Source organism: Hirundo rustica, chromosome 2 (genome assembly GCF_015227805.2).
Source record: "Hirundo rustica isolate bHirRus1 chromosome 2, bHirRus1.pri.v3, whole genome shotgun sequence".
Lineage (NCBI taxonomy): Eukaryota > Metazoa > Chordata > Aves > Passeriformes > Hirundinidae > Hirundo > Hirundo rustica.
In genome coordinates, this window is record NC_053451.1 from 5,488,479 (window position 1) to 5,497,745 (window position 9,267).

The window sequence follows — 9,267 nt, forward strand, 5'->3', positions numbered from 1 at the left end:
TTTCCCTATTAAGCTATCCTTATCTCAATGAATAAATCTAGCCTTCCTTCTATTTTGTCCCCATTCTGCAGGGAAGGAGTGAGAGGGAGTCAGGGTGGGTGTCTGGCTGTTGGTTGTGGTTAGTCTGTCACAAGGGCATATCTTATCCATGATCCATGAGCATGTGCAGGATATACTTACAGACATGGACTGACCTGATGGTGTTTCTAATGCAGGCAGAAGCTTCTAAATTTGAGATCTTAGAATACCAAGGTAATTACTAAACTGACCGTGTGGACTTGTTAGCTTCTTGTTAAAAAATCTAATTCAATTAAAAAAAGCTTTGAAACCACTTGTTTCTCTCATTGACTTGCTGTGGAATTGGATTATTAGAAGTACTGCCCGTGTTTTCCTCGGCTATCTGCTCTGACTGCTTAATTCAAAGGGAAGGTGACAGAAATCATCATAACCCAAATGTGCTGCAACATGACAGTCACTGATGTTGTAAAAGCCTTACTGTAATCCACTTACTCTAAGTGGATTTACAAGCTGTTGTGGCTTGGAGTTGCTTCTTTTGGTACAACTTCAAACCTACAAAGTGAAGTAAGCGAGCCCTGATGTTGTAAGAACCAGACAAGTCAGACCTGCCCTGTCCTCTTCTTGCAACTTTTCACACAAGTCAGGCAGACTGGACGATGAAGGACATCAGAGTGCCTCATCAGCCAAGCACAGCGCAGATGGGAGCACACAAGGATCTCAGGTCAGCATACAAGGAAACAGCACCTGAGTCAAGATTTCTTTTTTTTGCTGTAGTGCCACTGTGATAGTTGTAATAAATCGACAAGCCAAATTCAGTAAATCAAAATTTAGAATTTTATTTTGAGACTTAAATTTAGTCTCCCACAGCCACAATTAAAAGGAACAGTGTTGAACCCTGGGGTTTCGGCACTGGGTGAACGCGGTAACAGACTCTGTCAGCCTCTCACCCCCTCTGTTCACCAACTGGGTCCAATACCGCTGGTTTTTATACAGTCTTTAGCTGAGAGTGGACTGAGACCGTAAGACTCCCCCTCGGTGGTAGCTTCATTAGATATTCATGTTCAGGTCCGGGGTCCTTTGAATGGATGCTCAAAGTGGAACAATGCCGTGATTGCCGGGTCCAGAGGAGGTTTGGAAATGTTAAATCGGGCCAGAACAGATAAGATATCGATCTGATCTAATCATTCGATCGTTAGTGCGCCCATGTCCCATTTTCCTTTCTTTGTGCCTTTCTGTAGGGTTGTCCCGAAGCGGTTCCGGGCAGGAATTCCTTCTATCCCCCAACCCTTGTGTCCCCCTGTGCAGTTTTAGTCTTAGTTAACCCTAAACATACTTTTAGGTTTACTGATCTTAACTTAGACTGAATGCAGATCAATTTTATATTGCATATTATTACATTTTATCATGGATTAATTACATATTGCATTTCTTAACATGAATTAACTTCAGGTCATATATCACAATAGTCAAGTGAGGTAATTTTGGGTCCTGACAGGATTTTTCCAAGAAGAAGGTGCTACACAAATTCTCCTATCCTTCCACCAACAGAATGAAAATTATTTGAGAATTAATCAGAGTAAAGGCAGCTTGTAATGTCTCCTTCTCTGGCTCTTGAGCCTTTTGCAGGAGTGTTCTCAAGCATATTCAGACAGCTACTAAAAAAAGAAAAAAAAAAGAGAGAGAAGATATCTTACTTTTTAACACTGTGAAAAGTAGTAAAATCTGAAAAAACCTCTTAATTTACAATATTCCTATATTGCAGGAGTTAGCACCAGTAACTCAGATGGTGTGGTTCTACTAGTCCCCCCTAGACCCAGGGGTCTGCTTTCTCCAAATTATGTCATTTTCCAAGTGTAGCCTGGTTGTAGTAATGCATGTACCTTTGTTTCTAGTGTCATGGAGTTATCCTGTGGGATAACGTTTACAAAATATTTTCTCTAATTCTTTTGCCAAAGCTTTCCTGATGTTTGGTTAGAAAAATTTCTGTGGAACTCGCATGTGTTAGCAAAAATTGTCAGAAATAAGCCTTTTCTAGTAGTTATAAGTGTTCACATTGTTTCCTCAGTGTGTTGGGTGAATGGAGGGAAGCACCTTTGTTCTTCATTTTGGTACTTGCTGGGATCGCTGACTTTAGTAAAGTCACAGGTAAAGTATGTCTTTAATATGAGTGTAAATTTACAAAGTTCAGTTGACTAAAAGGTGCCTTTTATTGTTAAAACAATTTTACAAGGAGTCTAGCCCTAAAATTGAATGAATATACTTCACATGTTTGGTTCTGAAAATGAAGTTGTTCTCAAATGATCTGTAACACTGCCAGCATTGTTCTGTTGACAAAAGGTTTACGTGGCTATTTTGGTGTAAAAATATTCCTTCTTTATGGTGGTGACTCACTTTCTTGCCTGGGAGCATGTACATCCCTTAAAAATTGATGCAATGAGGTTTTCTGAATTGTGCTTGTTCACCTCTTGCTTACTGTAGACTTGGTGACCCCAGGCTCGCTTCTCTCCTTGTGGTGCCATCCTTTTCTTGGGTTCATAACAAAGTGGTTAATGAAAAGTCCTTGTCAAATATTTGGAAGCTTACTTTATTTGTTCCTGTATTTAAGCCTTTCAAAATCGCTGCAGCCCTTTCCCTTTGCCTCTTCTTTTGCCAGTGATGGTTCTTCCACTTTAGTTTGGCAAGTGTTGTATAAAAGCACCATGTGATTTGGTAATAGAAATATTTGGTTCACTGAAGTCCTCCTTAATCATGAAGCAAAGTCCATTTGAGCTACCAAATGAATATTCATCAGTCATCCTCAGCAAAGCCAAGTGGTAATTAATTCTTTCTCTTCTGGTGACGAAATGCTCCTGACATGTTAAAAAGACTCAGAGAGAAAATTTAAAAAAAAAAAAAAAAAAAAAAAAAGGCAAATGTTGCAATCCTGCTGGTTTGCGGGATCTAGAGGAAGGGGAGAATGCCTCTCCTTCGAGCATTTTGGGCTTATGTCTTCCTAAAAAGTAGGAGAGGAAAGAAAATCATTTGCTGTCCCTGTGCTTGCAGCAAAGAGGTTTTCTATTCCCTAGACCTGTCAGTAAGGAACTACAGTGGCAGTCCCCTTGCTCCAGGCTTTGCTCTTTGTGCTTTAAATATTGAATTATCTTCCCAAGTGCACTTTTTACTGGAGAATATAAACTCTGAACAATGCTCTCTAGTTTAGAATGTTCTCTGTTGATCAAGAATTTGGGCTTTCAGGTGCAGAATTCATTACTGAGGTATCTAGGAGATCTTCATTTGCCAGAGTGAAATCGGTGTTAAAAACCTGGCAAAAATTCAAAGGTCTTAAAAATGAGGACTTATGCAAGCTAGGTAGACTTTTTTTGGTGGAGCTGGCAGTACACCCGTGGATATATTCACATGCATGCACAGCAATCAGGCTGTCTGCAGCACTGTTCTGGTAACTGGAGCTGATGTTGGTGTGATTAATGCTGCTTGAATGGAAATGCCTTTGGAATTCTCCCCCTCCCTCAGGCCCTGGTACCTTGAGAAGACTTTTCATTCCAGCTCATCCCATTGGACATTTTCTGGATGTGTATTTCTTCAGTTTTGCCTTTCAATTGCTCTGTCATTTGATACTCTTTGGACATGCAGGGTGCTGAGACACTAAAAATAATGTCATCAATTTCCAAGTCTTCCTTTTTCCATCCAGTTCATGGATCTTTCTTCTTACTACAGTATGTACCCTTACAAAATGCTTTTGTTTTTGTTTTTTTTCCCTTGACCTATGAAAGAAAGTGTGAGTACCTCTCTGTTGCATGTACATTTCTTGCCCTTTGGAGAGAGATTTCTGAATTTGACAGTAGACTGTGTTCCTTTTCTTTTTGAGTTTTGAAATGTATAAATTATAACCACCATGTCCAATTCACCCTTTTCCTCAGGGAGTACGATGAAAAGGTGCTTATACAATTACCAGAGGAGGCATATACTCCTCCTCCAGAAATACAGCTCAGTGAGACAGGAAATATCCAGGCCTAAGGCATTGATTTCTCTTTCTCTTCCCTTCTTCCATGCCTCTTCCTGCTCCCTGTGTCCCATCTCGTCCCATCCCCACCCCTCAAGTCTCTAATCCTCCAAGGAAATGCCTCCAATTTCTGCATTAACCTCTCTGTAGAAGTCAGTGTTTAAGTTGCTTTGCCAGTAAAGACTCTATTCGGCAATTTCATTACCCTAAGATCGGGCTGAACTGATATTTGGAGTGCTTGGGTGCTTTAGCCTCAGCTAATTAGGACCTAACTTCTGCATCAAATTTCTCATTGGGCGCATTCACTCTTGCAGCAAGGAGGGTTTGAATCGGACTGGCATTCATTTACCTTTCTATCTGAGATCAGTGAACATAATGGAAAAATCTGGATGTAGCCTTGAAGGCAAAGAGAAACACAAACTTCCTGTAGGTTTCCATCTTCTCGGCCACTGTATATTGGCTTTTGTGTTGGGAGAACTATTGTGTTCTGCTCTGATGAGGCTTTTGTGATGCTTATGGAACTTTTAATAGAAACGTGAGGGTGGATAATGCCTGGTCTTTATTAGTTCTTGTCACTTTGTGGCTTTGAAAGGCTTGTTATCTGTTATCACAAAAAGGAAATGGCTACTGCTATGTTTGGCACTGCAGAAATGCAGAATGCAGCCCTTTTCCTGTGTAACTATTGTAAACCATTATTATAAGCTTTGGGAGGGATATAAATCTAGACCCCTATTTCAACCCAAGATTAATAAATTAAAAAATAATATAAAATTAAATTATTTTAATATAGTGTAAAAGCCAGTAGAATTTGCATGAGCTTATACTTATTCTTTTAAAATCTCCTCCAAATAAGCAACAGATCCTACCAGGAAACCATGCTTAAGTACTAAGGACAGGATAAATCTCAATAAAATGCATACCTGGAAATAAGGTTGGTCTGATTGTAAGAGTTAAAACCGGTTTTGGTTACAGCAGAACTTGTGTCCCTGATTTAACTGGAAGATGACGCGAACTTTCTAGAAAATACGCACCTACATCTTAGCCTACTGCCTGCCTTGAAAATCAGCCTGATCATCGTGACATGACTATATCTGGGCCTAAAAGAAATGATCCTAAATGATCCTGAAATGCTGAACTGGATTGAGAGCTGCAGTGAGTGGGACATGATCTTTCAAGAAGTAAAGACCAGAGAAGGGAAAACAAAAAAACTCCTGTTATCCACAGACACAACTGAAGTCGATTCCTTGGCAGGTCATCCAGCAGAGGAAGAATCTATAGATCTGTGTCCCTGGGGAAGGCAGCATAAGCCTGAATGAAACTCCTGCGTGTGGCAGTAAGTTCAGAGTTTGAGTCCTCATGGCCAGTGACAAGATCCAAGATCCCAAGAAGGTAAGCAGTAAATAGTTTATCCTGCTCTCATGATTTCATGATTTCCCCCCCACCCCCCCCCGTTTTTTTTTCCTTGCAGGGTGCAGTTACACTGTTATCGCTTGGTTTTCGTTTTTCTGTGCACATGAGAGATTCCCAGCAGAGTTCTTTAATGATTTCCTAAACTTAAACCACAACTTCTCGCTGAGTTAGATTTTCTCATAATAATGGTTGCATTTTAAACTGTTGCATGACTTAACTGATAGACTTTTTTTTTTTTAAAGCTCAAAGGACTGTGTCCTTTTGAAAAAGAAGATGATAGAGTATGAAGCCTCCTGTAATAAAAGGAAAAAGTAACTAGTACACACTCTAAGTGCATTTATATTAAGTAAGGTAATTGAAACTGAATGATATTGTCAGTCTTAAACTCTCCTAGGGTTACTTTTAGTGGCAATAATCTGTTATTTTAGTTTGAGAGCTTGATCACTTGGCTGTGTTACTCTGTTGTTCCACTGTGAAGTTACATATTTAATTAATTAACTAACAGTGCAGTGTTGATTTCTCAAGGTTTGCGTACTTGTTATTTGATTGACGTAATTAATTTTGTTATATTGATTAAAAAAAAAAAAGAGGATCATCTTTTCACTAATTGGCATCCTGTTTTAATTCAATATAGAACTCTTGGGTTTTGACATTAATTTTTTTAGTTTTTAATTTTATTTTTCTGTCTTGATATAAGAAAGTAAAACTGGCAGCTCATTTGTCATTTCTACAAGCCAGTGTATAAGATATGTAATAATGAAGTGGAACTCTAGAAAAGCAAACCCAGAGAACTATGTCTGATACTGAGGTAAAGCAAGAGGGTTAAAAGGTGCCTTTTGTCATCACTGAGTTGTTTGCATATGTATTTTTCCTGTGATGATGCATTTTTTAAAAACAAGGTAGGATAAGGATATCAGGATTTCAATAGCTAAATGTTATCACTGTTTAATCTCTTGAATCAATATCAACACACACAAGAACTCAAACCATCTCTTTTTTTTCTCCTCTTTCAAGAGGAGGTAGGTTCCTAAAGCAGGACATATGTAGGATACAGGAAGACAATGGAGAACACACTGATCTATGTTTTTCCTAGTCCTGATTGCCTTGCAATCCTGTAATGAAATTTGTTAACTGCTGTATTAAATCTGATGGGTTTTCCAAAGCTGGGCTGTCTGAGGAGGTCTCGCTTGCCCTAAAACAAATGGGCACATATTTGGATATGCTCATCAAGAGAAACTGCTATTTTGCTTTTTTTTTTTTTTTTTTTTTTTTTTTTTTTGTGTGTGTGTGTGCGTGTGTGTGTGTGTGTGGTTGAAATAGGAGGTTTTTTCCACTCTTAAGCCCTAAGCACACTGTCTTCCTGTGTTACGCTCTTCAAACACTGTTGAGAATGTGTGTGCAGCTCACAGTGCTGGCTTCAAGCCTCCTGAGGCTTTTCTCAGGTAAAAAGGTTGTTCACGACCCTGTTTCTGAGGGAAAAAGCACAGAGACATGTCCAGTGCTTGTTTGCTGGGGAATATGAATCCAGAGGCTTCTCTGAGGAGGCTGAGTAGCTGGGATTACACTGCACTGACAGACGCAGTGCTGAATGGACTTCAAAGTCCACTGCTTGCTCTGCAGGAGAAGGGATTGCTTTGGGATTGGCATGAGCTATGGGAAGGTGGAAGGAGAAGAGAATAAAACATCTTGCTTTGCTCTCAGAGTTGTGCATGCTTTGTGAATGGCTGCTGCTTGTGTCTGAGGTCTCAAGCCAGCACCTTTCATGTCTTCTTAAGGAAGTTTGGGAGCAACTCTGGGAGTGAATATTTTCCTGCTCAGAGAGCTTACATTGTCAGGAAGCATGTCTGGGACACCAAACTGCTTTTTGTTAGTAATGAGGGTTTTGATTGCTCTAATGGCTTGCAGGGGCTGTGAGCTGGCAGCTCCCTTTATTCCCCTTCCATGAACCACTGGGCTCTGTGCACCTCTGGAGCTGTTAAAAGAGCAACTGAACTCGTGCTTGTTTCTTGCAGTCTGAAGCTGAACCGTCTTCTGAGTCTTTTAAAAGTCTGAAAATCACTGGGCCATCAGGAAAGGCTAAGCCAAGCTGGCCTTAGTTAGTAAAAGCCAACAAAATCTCCTGGTCCTTGGCAGCTGACCCATAACTGAAAGTTTGACACCAGAGAGTGCAATGTTCTAAACCCTTTTAGAACACCAACAGAGAGCTGAAAGGTAAGTGAAAAATACATATAATAGTTAAAATAACACAGCACCCATCCAGACATGTAACTTCTTGCAAGTATAGCCTGCACAGGAATTTCTGTGCAGTATAGAAAAGTGCAGATGTAATTGTTTGTAATTTTCAATCCCGTTTGCTGTCCTCCTCTGCCAAGAAAATGATCAGGGCATACCCAAAATAATAACTGATTTAACTCACACAAGAACACAGGACACAAACACACAGCTTACAAGGACCAGGCAATGTGGAAACCAGAAATCATTCCATGGCTAAGATGAGAGGGGAGGGAAAAAAAATCAATCCTCAAGCAAATAAACACTTTCTTTTGATTTTTAGTTTTCCTATTGAATCACAGAACTTCTCAAGCCACCTACCCATTTGGAAAATGGAGGCCAAGCAAGCCATTCTTGTTTTCTCCTTTCCAGCAGTGTACCAAATTCCACTTGTTGGTCTGGCACTTAAAGATGTTTCTAAAAGACAGCTTTGTTTTTCTAGGAAAAAGAAAAATCTATATTTTGAAAGAAAGAAAGAAGCTCTCTGGCCTCTTAAAACTAGTCTGAAACACGGGGATGTTGTGGTGGGCATTATTCTTTATTCTTTCAGAATTTCTCTACTTTTTTCGTGATGCTCAAATAAGAATTCTCCTACTTGAAGTACAAATTGCAGTAATAAGAACTGATTTTTTTTTTTTTCTATCATTGAAAAAGAGATGCCAGTAGCATGTTGTTCTATATGTTCATATTGGTGGGAGTCAAGCTCTTACCTGTGCCAGCCAAATAATTTGATACAGGTGCCCTCTTGAGGAGGAGAAACAATTACAAAGGAATTTTTCTTGCTTTTGGCATTTTTTCAGTCCAGTTTAGGAGTTACTTGGTGTGGCCAGGAGGTGCTGCCCGGGTTCTGGGAAAGGAAAGAACATCTATTGCAATAAGCTTCTGTTGTGGCGCGATGTATTTCAGTCTTTTGTTTTCTCTGTGCTCAATTTTCCCCAGAGAGCTGGGAGGTGAAACCTGATCCCGAAAAAGAATTATTTTCAGCCAAACAGTATTTTAAGATTATCTTTCAATGGAACAGCTCAATATTTGATAAAAGGAAAAACCTTCAAATTGAAGAAATAAAACCAAACAGCTGTCCTAAATATCCCTCTTCCCCGATGCTTTCACTTGCTTATTTTTTGAAGAGAGGATGTTTTTGTCATCCTCCATTTTTATGAAAACAGCAAAGCTCATAGAGAGTATTCTGTTTGCATAAGGCCTTTGCTGCAAGATCTATGTTAGGAAATAGATTTTCTGTCCTCTCGTGTGGAGGAAAAAGTATTGTTTTCATTGTGCTGCCTGTTATCCAGGGTGCTCTCTGCAAATCTGAAGCACGAGACAGCCCCTCTTTTTACAGTGCATTAACAAGTGGAGAAGAATGGGAAGAAGGGGGGATTGACCTGGCACAAAGTCAGCTCAGTTAATGTCTGCACTCTCCCACCACAGAACACAGCATGCTGGAAATCATTTATGCATCTGCCACAAAAGACCTGCCACAAAATACCTGGAAGAAGGAAAGAACCTGAATCTGATCTGCCTTATCGGGCACCAGCAGAATCACAAATCACAAATCGAGGCTCACCGGC